Genomic DNA, 16,979 nt, shown 5'->3' with positions numbered 1-16,979 from the left:
TGCTCAGAGGGAACTGCGTTCGGTCGCGGCGGCGGCCGATTTAAATACCCTCCGCCCGCGGCGTGCTCCCTCCGCTGTCCGCGCCCCTCGCCACGGTCGCGCGGTGGAACAGATTGCGACGGCGTCTGAGACGACGTTGGTGTGATGGCTCTGTCCGCCGTGGTCGTCACAACTATACGTTTGCTCGATTTACTCTTGATTAACCCAATCGCTGGTTCCCAAGCCTTGCTAAGATTATAGCCACAGTCACGGTTTATGAGGTCGTCATTGGTGCGAATTTCGATGGCCTCTCTAACAACGCTGTCCCTGTATCTCGACGTCTGTACCAGAATCCTCGTGCGTTCATACTCCATAGCGTGATTTTCCGAGGGTACACCTGCGAGAGTCACTAGAATTGATTAGTCAGAAGTTTGACGAGAAGACCACTGAACTTTTTAGGCATATCTTGACTTCCACGTATTTTATTTTGAATGGAGAATACTACGAACAAACGGAGGGAGTCGCCATGGGTAGCCCACTCTCACCGGTGGTAGCGAATTTGTACATGGAGAACTTCGAGGAGGAAGCCCTGTCGTCATCCGAATTGAAACCTACTTGCTTTTTCCGTTACGTGGACGACACGTTCGTCATCTGGCCACATGGTATGGATAAACTCCTTGACTTCCTTACACATCTTAACTGCATACACCCCAACATCAAATTCACTATGGAGACTGAAACGGAGGGTAAATTACCTTTCCTTGACGTCTTGGTCAAGAGAAGGGCTGACGGCACCATAGGTCACGGGGTGTATCGGAAGACAACGCACACTGATCTGTATTTGCACGCAGACAGCTGCCACCACCCTTCACAGAGGAATGGGGTACTTAAAACTCTAGTACATAGGGCGCGCACTATCTCTGACGCAGAGGGTCGACCCCAGGAATTGGAACATCTGAGAACTGTATTTTGAAAAAATGGGTACTCAGAGTGGCAGATTCAACTTGCTCTCCGCCCACCCACTACAGCACAACCTGTGGAGATGGATGAAATCACGAGGGAGGAGGTAGGCACTGCGTTTATCCCATATACAGGCGCACTCTCGGGGAAAATCGACCGCATTTTGAAGACACACCGGGTCGGAACTGTGTTTTGTCCTCCGAATAAAACTCGTGCACTGGTGGGGAGCGCCAAACATGACCTCGGTTTGATGAATGCCGGCGTGTACCAGATTTCGTGTCAATGTGGCAAGTCGTATATTGGTCAGACGATGCGTACCGTCGAGGATCGATGCCGTGAACACCAGAGGCACACTCGACTGATGTATTCGAGCAAGTCGGCGGTCGCTGAAAATTGTTTGTCAGAAAATCACGCTATGGACGTCGAGATACTGGGACAGCGATGTTAGAGAGGCCATCGAAATTCGCACCAATGACGACCTCATATACATTGACTGTGGCTATAAGCAAGGCTGGGGAACCAGCGATTGGGTTAATCAAGAGTAAATCGAGCAAACGCAAAGTTGTTACAACCACGACGGACAAAGCCATCACACCGACGTCATCTCAGACGCCGTCGCAATCTGTTCCACCGCGCGACCGTGGCGCGGGGCGCGGACAGCGGAGGGTGCGCGCCGCGGGCTGAGTGTATTTAAATCGGCCGCCGCCGCGACCGAACCCATTTCCCTCTGAGCAGCCATAGCGTACGGATCTCCTTGCCGGCACGTTCACAGGAGCTTAGTCCGTCAGTTCACCTGATGATGGCGACATGTATGATCGCCGAAATATTGCGCCCGTTGGACAGTGTAGACCGGCAGTACACCCGTGGATGTTTTGAATTCGTTACTTGTTTCTGTCTTTGAAATTTACATCAGTGTGCGATGAATAATGTGGGAACAGCACAGAAAAGTATTTCCTTTTTGCGTTCTTGTGACATTGTAACTAGGCAAGAAACGAGATATGAGCACCTTTGGCTGGCAACTTCAGATACAATGACTTCGACGTACAAGATGTATAGAGATCATTGGTTGCACGTAATGGTTGCACCTACGTACCTGTTTACGTACTGATACGGCGAATGATGGTGTACTTTCCGTTTGAGCTGCCACTGATGTATCTAAGATGGTGACTCCTCCTCCTTAAATGTGTCGTTAGTATCATAGAAGGCAGGTAAATGAATGATGATCGTTACAACTTGGTAGTTTCTGAAAATCAAATCCCTGACCATGATGGTCTAACCTACATTTAAGGTTCTCGTGCATGATTCCCGTTCCACATCACTGCCCCCCTTTTATGAAACTTTCTTCCTTGTTTAAGCATACCTCATCACGTGCTTGCATACTTAATCAACGGGGTAGATGCACTCTAATTTGTGTACCTCCCCTGCGTATCTCCCTATTTCTCTGATATTACATTGATATTAATGACTTTCGGCTTAGCGCCTAAATTACATATATAAAATTTATTTACTTTGGGTAACAGAAAAATGTAAATAAGAATGCGTAAACAAACACGCAATGAAAATCCATCTCAATACCAATATGAAATTTTAATTTTAAACCCTGCAGTGAGAGTATACATAAAATAAACATCGCTTTGGATATTTATAAACTGAGAATTTTCCAAGATATAGCCTTATTTGCTTGAAACAAGAACCAATCACAGAAACAGATCGAAATGTAAAAAATATCATTGCATAAACGATTTTGGAAACCAAATTTTGAGACAACGAATTAATTTAGTAGGGGAACCCGTGTTAGAACGAGGTGAAACGTCCCCTTTTGAAAAATTATACAAGACTGTGCTTATCCTGACACACAATATTTTTAGCACAATGCAATCTGAAATTCCTACAAAAGAATGGCCCTGACTTACATTAACCTATACGTTTCACAAATCACTTACCTAACAAAAATCTTCGTTACTCGAACTACTGCAATACAGGGAGCGCTACTACTGCCAGCTAAATAAAAGATTCAAACTACTGAAGGCATTAATTACTGATAGGCATAGTTATCAAATGAAAGATTTTGATAGAGAACAAACAATGTATTTACCTTAATAGTCATAATATATATAGAAGTTCATGACATCCAGTCTTACAAATTTCAAAACTCCGCCATTTCTCTCCCCACATCCACCACTGTTGGCGGCTCACCTCCAACTGCGCAACGCTACGCGCTGTTCACATTCAGCTGCCCAACACTACAATGGCAGACAACAATGCAAACTAGCCACAGACTGCACACAGCACAGCCAGTGATTTTCATACAAAGCGCTACATAACGTTGCCAATAAGAAAACATAAACAGCCTACTTACATAGCCCCCATGCTCCCCACAAAAATTTTACAAATTGTTTTGGGCAGTGGGCAATAATGATTTGAAAAAATTTTTCATAATTACAATAACAAAGATATCAAATGCACACACTTATTGATACAATGTTGGTCAAAAGCTAAAATTTTCTCACAGTCCATAAAGACAGTCCTGATCATTCATCACAGTAAAATTGCACTGTTTTTCTCAAAGTCTGAGCAGTAAAAGAAAATGCACACGGAAGTAGTGGATTTCCATGCAGTCTTGAAGAAGTAGTGTTGTCCTTCCAACGGAAATACAGTGCTGACTACCGACATGCAGACAGGTAATGGGCCACAACAGAGGAAACCCACAGCAGAGTCATTCGACGTTTTGAAGAATATTGGTAGGTAGGTCATCACAGAGTAGACCCACTGTAGTCCTGGTAGAGATTACGGTATTGGTGGGCAACCAGAAGTGCAGATCCCCTGCGGGCCTTGTAGAAATAATGGTATTGGTGAGTCATCAAATGTGCAGACCCACTGTAGTCCTTGTAGAAATAATGGTACTGGTGGGCCATCAAAGATGCAGACCCACTGTAGTACTTGTAGAAACGGCCAGCAGCCATCTGTTGCGACTGTGCAGGTGCACAATCACCATCGAAGAGTCTTGCGGAGAATATAGTTAAGTCCATAAACCACCACTTGTCCACCCACAAAAAATTTGTTTGAAATGTCCTTACAACCAGCAATGCTGTTATCCAGTCCCTTGCTGAATTATTAACACATGTGCAAACACTATCAGTCCCTACTTCTCACATATTGTCCATATACTATGACCAACAGAAACGTGTGCAGTGAAATGTAACTTACAAGTTACTTAATTTGATGAACTGGTGTCAATTACAATTTTATAACATAAGAATGCAATAACAAAGGTACAAAATACATCATTAAAGAACCTAACAATACATATAACATTAGTAGTAGTACAGGCTTTACAAAAGAATAGAAATAAACAGATAGATCAATGTTACAGGAATTATGACCTAAGTAAATATATAAAATAATGAGAATAGTTTCCGAAACATTAATTTCACACTTAAGCATTGTAACAGAACAGAACAAATAATGTCTAACCATCTTTACAAAGAAAATAACATAGTATTAGAAAAATTCTACAACATAACTCTCATCAGCTAAATACACTCCTGGAAATTGAAATAAGAACACCGTGAATTCATTGTCCCAGGAAGGGGAAACTTTATTGACACATTCCTGGGGTCAGATACATCACATGATCACACTGACAGAACCACAGCCACATAGACACAGGCAACAGAGCATGCACAATGTCGGCACTAGTACAGTGTATATCCACCTTGCGCAGCAATGCAGGCTGCTATTCTCCCATGGGGACGATCGTAGAGATGCTGGATGTAGTCCTGTGGAACGGCTTGCCATGCCATTTCCACCTGGCGCCTCAGTTGGGCCAGCGTTCGTGCTGGACGTGCAGACCGCATGAGACGACACTTCATCCAGTCCAAAACATGCTCAATGGGGGACAGATCCGGAGATCTTGCTGGCCACGGTAGTTGACTGACAACTTCTAGAGCACGTTGGGTGGCACGGGATACATGCGGACGTGCATTGTCCTGTTGGAACAGCAAGTTCCCTTGCCGGTCTAGGAATGGTAGAACGATGGGTTCAATGATGGTTTGGATGTACCGTGCTCTATTCAGTGTCCCCTCGACGATCACCAATGGTGTACGGCCAGTGTAGGAGATCGCTCCCCACACCATGATGCCGGGTGTTGGCCCTGTGTGCCTCGGTCGTATGCAGTCCTGATTGTGGCGTTCACCTGCACGGCGCCAAACACGCATATGACCATCATTGGCACCAAGGCAGAAGCGACTCTCATCGCTGAAGACGACACTTCTCCATTCGTCCCTCCATTCACACCTGTCGCGACACCACTGGAGGCGGGCTGCACGATGTTGGGGCGTGAGCGGAAGACGGCCTAACGGTGTGCGGGACCGTAGCCCAGCTTCATGGAGACGGTTGCGAATGGTCCTCGCCGATACCCCAGGAGCAACAGTGTCCCTAATTTGCTGGGAAGTGGCGGTGCGGTCCCCTACGGCACTGCGTAGGATCCTACGGTCTTGGCGTGCATCCGTGCGTCGCTGCGGTCCGGTCCCAGGTCGACGGGCACGTGCACCTTCCGCCGACCACTGGCGACAACATCGATGTACTGTGGAGACCTCATGCCCCACGTGTTGAGCAATTCGGCGGTACGTCCACCCGGCCTCCCGCATGCCCACTATACGCCCTCACTCAAAGTCCGTCAACTGCACATACGGTTCACGTCCACGCTGTCGCGGCATGCTACCAGTGTTAAAGACTGCGATGGAGCTCCGTATGCCACGGCAAACTGGCTGACACTGACGGCGGCGGTGCACAAATGCTGCGCAGCTAGCGCCATTCGACGGCCAACACCGCGGTTCCTGGTGTGTCCGCTGTGCCGTGCGTGTGATCATTGCTTGTACAGCCCTCTCGCAGTGTCCGGAGCAAGTATGGTGGGTCTGACACACCGGTGTCAATGTGTTCTTTTTTCAATTTCCAGGAGTGTACATAAAGACAGGAAAAACACAAATACAGTATGGTACACAAACACATAGCAGAATAACACACGAGGAAAGAGCAGAGTTCGTTTTCAGCGTAACATTTGGTACTGCAGTCCAACCCAAAACTTCATTCCATAGATCTTTCGTCTTATTTCAAATTTGTTTCCACCAAAAAAATCCTATCCAAGCATGCTTTCTGTATTAATATGTTCACATATTTCTTACCTCATTATTTATTTTCCATTATCTTACCTCTTCATTTATTTCCAAGAAAATCCTACCTAAACCTGTTGTTCGTAAACCCTACTTTTTTTGTTCATTTCCTCTTTCAAAATACTTTTTTGGCCAAACCATTTTCTTATACCATCTCAATGCATTTCTTCCAATTCATCACAACTTGTTCTTTTATATGGCCTACCCCCTCTTAAGCTAACTTAAATCTACTGAGCTCAGATATATATAATAAGGGACGAGGCAATGCAGCAGCACATAACAAATTAACACAAACAGCAAAGACAAAATTTCAAATTGGCAAAGCAAGCAGCATAAATTAGCAAAGCAAATGCAATATTACAACTAATATAAGGCAATGCACAGCAAACAAAACAAATAAATCAGTAGTAAAACTAGCTTAATGCAATGTAAAATTCAGTAGGACTATGCCTGGCAAACAGCAGCAGCAAATGCAATAACTTATACCTAAACATGACATAGCTCAAGCAGAAAAAATATTAGAGTAAAAATGGCCATTTTTAATACCAATGTCACATCTTAACACTAGAGTGATGCATCACGAGAACTTACACTAGCAGATAAGTTACCAAATCGTAAAAAAATTATTTATGCAATTCCTGTGAAGGGAAATGTCTATTTATGTGCCCTCGTTTTCTTGAAAGTAGATCATAAATTTCTTATTGACTGGATCTGTAGGCATAAAATAACTATATTAGTTCATCTATTAAATTTTATTTTAACCAATGCTGCAGTGCAGCTAGAAACTAGATATTAAACAAATTGAGTAAATAAATACATAAAGCAAGCCATATGGCGTTTCTCTCAACTAGCAAGACAATAGCCGTGAAATGTTTCTCATCATTTCATTAGGCATTTTAGTATATGTTTTCAAGTTTGAGCATGTCGTATTTGCGATGCTTTCTACAAAGGAATGTCAATAGTGAGGATAATGGCCTCCCCTTTTTTTCTCCACCTGTGCCTGTGAAAGGCACACACTTATGGCTTTTTTCCAGGCAGGTGGTACAGCTGGGCATCCATGACACATTACGTGAAGGTCACTTAACTTTCTTACCGAAATATTTACGACAGCAGTGACAGTCTCATATAGAAATTTCACAGGTCGAGAATTTGCGTTACAAATGTGTAGAAACAAAATCCTGTAAATATAACAGTGTCCAAAAAATTTTCGCCGGCGTTGTGATACGTTCACGCATTTACACACATTTCATAACTCTTAAAGTACGATTCTTGGTTTCCAACATCCTTTTCCACAAATCAGAGTCCCTAACCACTACTCATTATTCATATACGTATTCGTCGACACTTCTTCAATATTTCATCATAATAAATATGTAGCATAATCAAATTCCTCATATATGGTATCATCATCTTATTGATCATAAACATACTTCAACAGCATAATACATATCGTCGTCATAATAATATCATAACATCTCAGTCAATTCTCAAAATCGCCGTAGCTTCCTCCAATAATTTAAAAACCTAAAAAAATTCTCTGCTCATTTCAATAGTGTCATCTATCTCAAACATACTTTAAAGTCATGATCCCATACCAAATACATCATTCAAAGCTCTCACAGTATCACAATGGTTCCGAAAAATATATGACCAGTTCACAAAGTACAGACAAAATACAATTTCATAAGTTTGAAGTTATCCAACTGTATAATTGCGTAAACATGTGTCACTGTCATAGTTAAAAAAAATGTTTGTTTCTCTGTTAAATGATCAGATAGCTGTGTAATTCATGTGTTAGAGAAATATGGTACCGGTCTGTAAAGTTGTATAAGCAAATACCGTATTGGCTAGGGCTCCTTGTGCTTGCCAAACACATGGTACACAAAGTAAGCGTGTACCCCCCTGAGGATTAATGTAATTATACCCTCAGGTGTTACAGATTACAGCAATGGAATGAAATGTATCACGGAAAACCTTTGTATCATTGTACTTCAAATATCTTTAAAAATAAATGAGTTAAGTACAAAATTAATCACTCAAATACGTGTCCTGTAGCGCTAAACTGTGCGTCTTGTTGTAAGATAATCTCTGTGGAAGTACCGTAGTTATCGTCCTCCGAAAGCCAAGTTCTGCAGAAGTCAATGTACTTACCTCATGAAAAACAAAAGTGAAATGCTTTGCGTATAGATATCGTAGTTATTATGCATATTGGTGTGATGAAGAAAGTACTGTACAGTAACGTATTGTTGTGCCACGAAAAAGGCTGTCTCATTGTTGCTATACCACAAAAGTTACTAGTAAAACATGTTTTACTTTCCAGAAGAATTCAGAAAAACTGTGCAGCTATAAAGCAGATACATCACAAAAGCAACAATGTGACTTGTGTCACACATTAGTAGCGTCATGATATAATTGTGTAGCTGTCAAAGAAACCAAATGCTAAGTCATCTGTAATCCCACTGAAAATCCTTCAAATAAAGAATGTCTTTTCAAGTAAACCAAAAAGTTGCATGAAAATTTCATTAGCAGTGCCGGTATATGTTCTAAGTATGTGAGCCTTATAGTCGTTACTTGATCGTGCAACTAACAAGCAAGAATGTACACACACAATAACACTGTGACATCTGTTCACTATAACAATTCATTCGTAATTTCTGTTTCGATAAGTTCTCTTGGTTCTTGACTGGATATTTAAATTCAAACATTGTTGCATGTTAACAGATTCTAAGTCTGACAAGCATACTAGTAATGTAAAGTGAAAAGTTATATGGCAAAGACAAAGTTAAAAAGCAGATTATCTTTCTATAAACGGTTTTACATGTGAAATGTGGTGTAAACCTTTACCCTTTTTAGAGCGCAGAGTTTCAACTTCAAAGTAATTATCATGTGGTATACGTCGGTAAGGAATGCTAAAATTTTTCTCAAGGTTAGCGTCTATGTTATTTTTCTCAGAGCCAGCCGGCGCACGCGGCTGCCTGCGGTGCGAGTCATTGTTATTGGGATTAGGAGACCTAACTTCTACAAATTCACCTTGTCGAGAGTGCCCTGCTCTGTATTAATCCCTCCAGTTCTGATGGAATTCAGGTCTGTCGTTTTGTCGGTAGTTTACATAGTTTCTTGTTTGTCGGTCATGTGGTGGAGAATTTCTCCCGGAATCGTAACTGCGCACTGAACTGTTGCATCTGAAGTTATTCTGTCTCCCTTGATAATAATTGTTTTTGTTCCCATATTGTCTGTTTCTATGGTAATCTCTGTCATATTCATTACTACGGAAATGCGATCTTTCTCTGTAACTATTATTACTCTGCCAACGGTTGTCATACGGGTGGTGCCTGTTTTGGTCACAATTTGTGTTGTGAGAATAGCCTTGTCGTGTCCAGTTATTTTTTCTTTCATCGCGGAATTGCGACGGATGTGACCTGTAATTTTTGTGTTCCTGTTTTCGCGTTCCGCGATTGTCAGTGTCAATTTCTAATTCTTGTAAGAGTCCCTTGAAAGCTTCAATGTCGTCTTTGCAACGTCCTGCCAAAATAATATGTCGTAAATGTTCAGGTAATTTGATTAAGCAAATGCGGATGAGTTCTGAGGGGCTGTATGGGTTTGACAGGTACTGATTCATGTGCAACATGTCTTCAAAATATTTCACAAGACTGGAAAATTCAGATTGTTCGAAATGTTTCATCATTATGATGCTATGTTTTACTCGGTCTTGTGTAGCTTGAGACCAATATGCTGAGAGGAAGGCGTGATAAAATTCTCCTTCACTGTGGCAATCGTGAAAGACCGATCACATTCTTACAGCTGGTTCATTCTCTAAGTAGCCACACATAAATTCTAATCTGTGTTCTAACGACCAGTTGGGAGGAAAACAATGAGAGAATTGATGGAGCCATGCTTGTGGATGAATGTCGTTGCCAGAATTCTTAAATGTTTTGAATTTACGTGTAGTAATGAACAGCTTATAGTCAAAATCATCATGTCAGCGAGTCGCATGTCGGTCACTGTTACGTCGTTTCGGCGGTTCCATCTCAAAATTCGGTGTACCTTGCCAATCTCTTTCATTATTTCCGAAGTGTCCTGTGTTGTTCCGTATTTCGAAGTCCCTCTTCCCGTGTTGCAGCGCACGTGTCCTCTGAAATATGAAATTTTTGTATTACTTGTGCCAACTGATCTTGTACTTCCCGGATTTCTCTTTTGTGTTGCGTATTAATTTGATTCTGATTTTGTTTGAATTTCTTAATTTGTTCATACTCTTCTGTGTCAGTGATGGTTACAGGTCTTGTGTCATTCAGATCATCATAAGTTAGTGAACTGATACGAAAGTTCGGCTACTTTCTCCGATAGTGTACTTATTTCCTCAGTGTGTTTTTCTGAACCAAGTTTCAGAATATCTACTGTGTCCTTTAAGTTTTCCTGAGTTTTTGCAAGTTGCGTAACCGAATCAGTAGATGCAACTGAGTCAATTTTAGCTTGCAACGTGTCGTGATTTTCATGAACAATGGTTTGCAGTACTTTTATGGCTGCTTCGTGATTCTGTAATGCATTTTCATGCCGCGAAAAAATAAGTTGAAAATGCTCACAAATTTGTGTTTTTACGTCATTACAGTCTTTTTGACATTTCGATTCAATGTTATGTAACTCAGTAGTTAAATCTTCACGTGTTTGTTCAAGTGTGGTGTCTAACTTTTGAAGCTTTTGCTGTGTTTGTCTATGATTTTGTTCCATTGTGTCTAACTTTTGAAGCTTTTGCTGTGTTTGTCTCTGATTTTGTTCCATTGTGTCTAACTGTTGCTGTGTTTGTCTCTGGTGTTGTTCCATTGTGTCTAACTTTTGAAGATTTTGTTCCATTGTGTCTAACTTTTGAAGATTTTGTCCCATTTGTTTTTGATTTTGTTCGAGCGTTGTGTCTAACTTTTGTAGCCTTTGTCCCATTCGTTGCATTAACTGTAATAATAATGCATTGGTGTCTGAAACATGTTCCTCAGTGCTATGAGGCAGTGCATTTGAACCGGCAATATTCGCATTTTGAAAAGTAGAAAATGTGTCTTGACTTATTTGAGAAAACGGTGAGGACGCAAAACCTGAATCTACAGTATTTGCAAGATTGTGTCCTGTCATTTCGGATTCCTGAGGCGAACTGTTGCCGACCGATCGAACGATAATGCTTCCCTGTTCACTAATTGTTTCACTGTCTACGCCATTGTTTGCCACCCGCTCCATTTCCCTATGCACAATTACCAAATTACTATGTTGAACATTAGTTAATTCACTACACGGTGGCGCTCACACACTGCTTTCGTCTTCACTGTCATTTCTCAGTTTACTTAGGAGCCTAGTATTACGTTTTTCACACGCCATTATTGTCACAATATTTCACACGATAACACAGAAAAGCACAATTTGAAGAGCAAAATAAGAAAACACATTAACATAGCAATGGAAATAATGTCTACTTAATTGCAAGCGCAGCTGCGAAATACTTGGTGCAAATCTACATGCATGGCACAATTGTTTTACTGTACAAGAATGAAAAACTACAACTACAAAGGAAATTCTCTCTATGATTATGCGCTAGCAATAAACAAAGGCTACACTAATTACACAAACTACAAGAAAAAAATCAGAAGATTCCAGTGAGGTATCCTCGGCTAAGGGTCGACATATGAAACGTCCCCTTTTGAACAATTATACTAGACTGTGCTTATCCTGACACACAATATTTTTAGCGCAACGCAATCTGAAATCCCTACAAAAGAATGGCCCTGACTAACGTTAACCTATACGTTTCACAAATCACTTACCTCACAAAAATCTTCGTTACTCGAACTACTGCAATACAGGGAGCGCTACTCCTGCCAGCTAACTAAAAGATTCAAACTACTGAAGGCACTAACTACTGATAGGCATAGTTATCAAATGAAAGATTTTGATAGAGAACAAACAATGTATTTACCTTAATAGTCATAATATATATAGAAGTTCATGACATCCAGTCTTACAAATTTCAAAACTCCGCCATTTCTCTCCCCACATCCACCACTGTTGGCGGCTCACCTCCAACTGCGCAACGCTACGCGCTGTTCACATTCAGCTGTCCAACACTACAATGGCAGACAACAATACAAACTAGCCACAGACTGCACACAGCACAGCCAGTGATTTTCATACAAAGCGCTACATAACGTTGCCAATAAGAAAACATAAACAACCTACTTACAGAGGTACCGGGGTAGAATGAAGATGTATGTATTTTCGTGTCAAGGACTTGCTGCAACGATCGGCAGTAAGTAGAACTAGTTGAGACCGCTACTGCTCAACCTTGGAAGCCATGTTTGTTTGGTTTTCGTAAGCGCTGGATCGTGAAGTTTTCGTTGAGCTAAATTTTTCTTCTGCCTTGTAACTTCTGGCGAATTGGAAGCAAGAAAAAACCAATCAAAGATCATAGCTTGCAAAGGGAAACGTCAATTAGGACCATTAACATCTGCAGAAAGGGGCGAAACTGTAACCTGCCTCATTTGTATGCCAGCAAGTGGAGCTTACATACCTTCAATGCTTATTTTTCCACGAAAGAAGAAGCAGAAACAACTTGAGTTAGGACTGCCACCAGGAGTTTGGGCTGAGATCCACAGCACCGGATGGATGACCACAGAGTCATTCTTTGTATGGTTTCGAAAATTTGTGGAATTTTCTACGGCATCAAAAGACTTCCCAGTTCTTCTTGTATTAGACGGCCACTCAACACATACCAAGAACAATGACACTATAGATTACGCGAGGGAGAGTGGCGTTTCATTGCTATGTTTACCACCACATTGTTCTCACAGATTTCAGCCGCTCGAAGTTTTTCTAATGAAACCTTTAAGTCTTCATTATAGCCATGAGCTTCGAAAATGGCTACGAAGGAACCAAGGGAAATTCGTAACTCTCTTTCAAATTTCAACGCTTTATGGTTCAGCTTTCATCAAAAGTGCAACAATGAAAACCGCCAGTAAACGTTGCGAAGCTACTGGAAAATGGCCCACGGACCCATCCATGTTCACCGATGCAGATTTCCCCACGGAAGACGCAACTGACACCGGACTTCATAGGCCGTCAAATAAAGAGGTTATTATATCTGGAGCGGAAAAATTGGAATTGCCTTCACCTAGCACACCAGCTAAAAAAGACGACGCCAACGGTCTGGATGATCAACCTGGCGTGGTTTCAGCGAACTGTAACAATGAACTGCCGCCTAAGAATGAAAAAGTTATTGAGGCTAATTGTTCTAGTCCTGGGTGCTCTTGGATGACAACTGACGACACGGCCTCCTCATTTCTTATTTCACCTAAAATTCTGATGCCCTTGCCAAAAGTTAACGAAAGCACGAAAAGGGCGAAACGGAAGAGGGAGAAGACCGTTGTTTCAACTGATTCGCCGTGCAAAAAAGAGTTAGAAGCCATTATTAAGGAAAAGAGGAAAATAACTTGACCAAAGAAGAAAGAGCACAGAAAAAGCTATTTGCGAAAGAGAATAAAATTAAGAATTCAAAAGAGAAAGGAAAGGGCCTATAGATAAATAGAAAAAAAGAGGGAGAGATCATCCAATACTAACGAGAGTGATTATGAGAAAAATTCTGACTGTGAATGTTTATATTGTGGTGACTTATTCAAAATCAGTTGAAGGTTGGGTCGCTTGTTCCATGTGCAAAAACTGGGCACACGATTCTTGTGCAGGGACAGATAGCGAAAATGATGAGTCTCTCCTCGTAAGTAAATTTTGTAAATAGCCTTAAGAAAAGGATACAATATATAAAAACTGTAGTTTGACGTTAACATTCACTTCAAACTAAATAAATATCGAGCTAGCCAATATTTTCTTCATTTCCGATAGTTTTATACGTTTTTATAATCACTTGTACTTACAACCCCAATTTGCCCCCTGCACGAGGCAGAATGAGGCAAATGACATATCTTTCTCTTTTTGAGTGAAAAAACTATTGTTCTTTTATTTTATGGCAATGTTCTTGTATTTTCATGATTAATACATTATAATGTGTTCAAATAAAATTGGTAACTCTCTTATTTAACACTTTTGTACGTTTAATCAATGTTTTCAACTTTGTACCCAGTTCTTGCCCTGGTTCCCTTACTGTTATATACAGTCCAGGAAATGGAAAAAAGAACACATCGACACCGGTGTGTCAGACCCACCATACTTGCTCCGGACACTGCGAGAGGGCTGTACAAGCAATGAAAACACGCACGGCACAGCGGACACACCAGGACCCGCGGTGTTGGCCGTCGAATGGCGCTAGCTGCGCAGCATTTGTGCACCGCCGCCGTCAGTGTCAGCCAGTTTGCCGTGGCATACGGAGCTCCATCGCAGTCTTTAACACTGGTAGCATGCCGCGACAGCGTGGACGTGAACCGTATGTGCAGTTGACGGACTTTGAGCGAGGGCGTATAGTGGGCATGCGGGAGGCCGGGTGGACGTACCGCCGAATTGCTCAACACGTGGGGCGTGAGGTCTCCACAGTACATCGATGTTGTCGCCAGTGGTCGGCGGAAGGTGCACGTGCCCGTCGACCTGGGACCGGACCGCAGCGACGCACGGATGCACGCCAAGACCGTAGGATCCTACGCAGTGCCGTAGGGGACCGCACCGCCACTTCCCAGCAAATTAGGGACACTGTTGCTCCTGGGGTATCGGCGAGGACCATTCGCAACCGTCTCCATGAAGCTGGGCTACGGTCCCGGACACCGTTAGGCCGTCTTCCGCTCACGCCCCAACATCGTGCAGCCCGCCTCCAGTGGTGTCGCGACAGGCGTGAATGGAGGGACGAATGGAGACGTGTCGTCTTCAGCGATGAGAGTCGCTTCTGCCTTGGTGCCAATGATGGTCATATGCGTATTTGGCGCCGTGCAGGTGAGCGCCACAATCAGGACTGCATACGACCGAGGCACACAGGGCCAACACCCTGCATCATGGTGTGGGGAGCGATCTCCTACACTGGCCGTACACCACTGGTGATCGTCGAGGGGACACTGAATAGTGCACGGTACATCCAAACCGTCATCGAACCCATCGTTCTACCATTCCTAGACCGGCAAGGGAACTTGCTGTTCCAACAGGACAATGCACGTCCGCATGTATCCCGTGCCACCCAACGTGCTCTAGAAGGTGTAAGTCAACTACCCTGGCCAGCAAGATCTCCGGATCTGTCCCCCATTGAGCATGTTTGGGACTGGATGAAGCGTCGTCTCACGCGGTCTGCACGTCCAGCACGAACGCTGGTCCAACTGAGGCGCCAGGTGGAAATGGCATGGCAAGCCGTTCCACAGGACTACATCCAGCATCTCTACGATCGTCCCCATGGGAGAATAGCAGCCTGCATTGCTGCGCAAGGTGGATATACACTGTACTAGTGCCGACATTGTGCATGCTCTGTTGCCTGTGTCTATGTGGCTGTGGTTCTGTCAGTGTGATCATGTGATGTATCTGACCCCAGGAATGTGTCAATAAAGTTTCCCCTTCCTGGGACAATGAATTCACGGTGTTCTTATTTCAATTTCCAGGAGTGTATTTGTATGTTCAAATGGAATCTCAGTTCATTGCAGCGAAGTTTAACATGCAGTACTATTAGAGGCAAAGGTGGAAAAATCGGCCCCTGCTGGTATTGTGGGCCCCCTACATATTTGGAAGTACAGGCCACGAATTGTAACAGAAAGCACATGAACTTCTAGAACTAGTTCCAAAAGTTCACTGTAGAGTGTGCAGACGTAGTAGCTGTCATGGTTTGTGAGTAGTTGTGCTGTGAATTTTTTCGCTGTCATCAAAAGTTTGAAAGGTTAGTGTTTATTTGAATAAAACTCAAATTTCTAACATGTTATTACTAAAACTAAGGTATGGTACGTATTTGGCTTGTTGTTGGGATGCCGTTTTACATTAATTAACGTCGGTTGCGAACCAAACTAACCGTAGGCAAAATCGTTTTTCCCAAGATGTCGAGGGTGGATATATGGGCCCCTTTTGCTGCTGGTATTATGGGCCCCGTAAAATCAATCAGATTTTATGGGACCATTTACAAATATTGCTACTCTTTATGTTTCAGATGCCTCGAAGACATCTTGTACCACCAAAAAAATCGAAACGGCAATCGTGGGACAAATCAAATATGTCAAATGCTATTGCAGCTATTAAAGAGAAAAAATGGGGTTGAAAAAAGCGGTTAATGTGTATTCTGTCCCTCGTTCTACACTCCAAAGACTTTCACGAATCGATAAACCGGTCGAAGAAATAGTTAATATTAAACTGGGCCGTCCACCAGTTTTACCACAGGGACTTGAGGACGAACTGGTTAAATATCTTCTCATTATGGAATCCAAATTCTACGGCCTTACCAGAAATGACGTCAGGCTCCTGGCCTACCAGCTCTGTACAAGAAAAAAAATCCCTCATCCATTTGTAAAGGGCGAAGTTTCTGGTCGAACTTGGTTTGACCATTTTATGTCACGGCACAAAAATATTCTGTCTATTTTGAAGCGATCCTCAATTTCGATTTCACGTGCTAATGGGTTTAATAAACAAGCTGTCGACAATTTCTTCAGTTTACTTGAAGCTGCGTTCAGTAACTACAAATATCCTGCGTACAGAGTTTTTAATGTAGACGAGTCAAAAAATGTCTCTGAGCACTATGGGACTTAACTGCTGAAGTCATCAGTCCCCCAGAACTACATGAAACCTAACTAACATAAGGACATCACACACATTCATGCCTGAGGTAGGATTGGAACCTGCGACCGTAGCGGTCGCGCGGTTCCAGACTGTATCGCCTAGAACCGCTCGATCACCCCGGCTGCCAGACGACTCAGGTCTTAGTGTCGTTCAAAG

The sequence above is a fragment of the Schistocerca nitens genome, chromosome 7, assembly GCF_023898315.1.
Source record: "Schistocerca nitens isolate TAMUIC-IGC-003100 chromosome 7, iqSchNite1.1, whole genome shotgun sequence".
Lineage (NCBI taxonomy): Eukaryota > Metazoa > Arthropoda > Insecta > Orthoptera > Acrididae > Schistocerca > Schistocerca nitens.
This window is presented reverse-complemented; position numbering follows the sequence as displayed.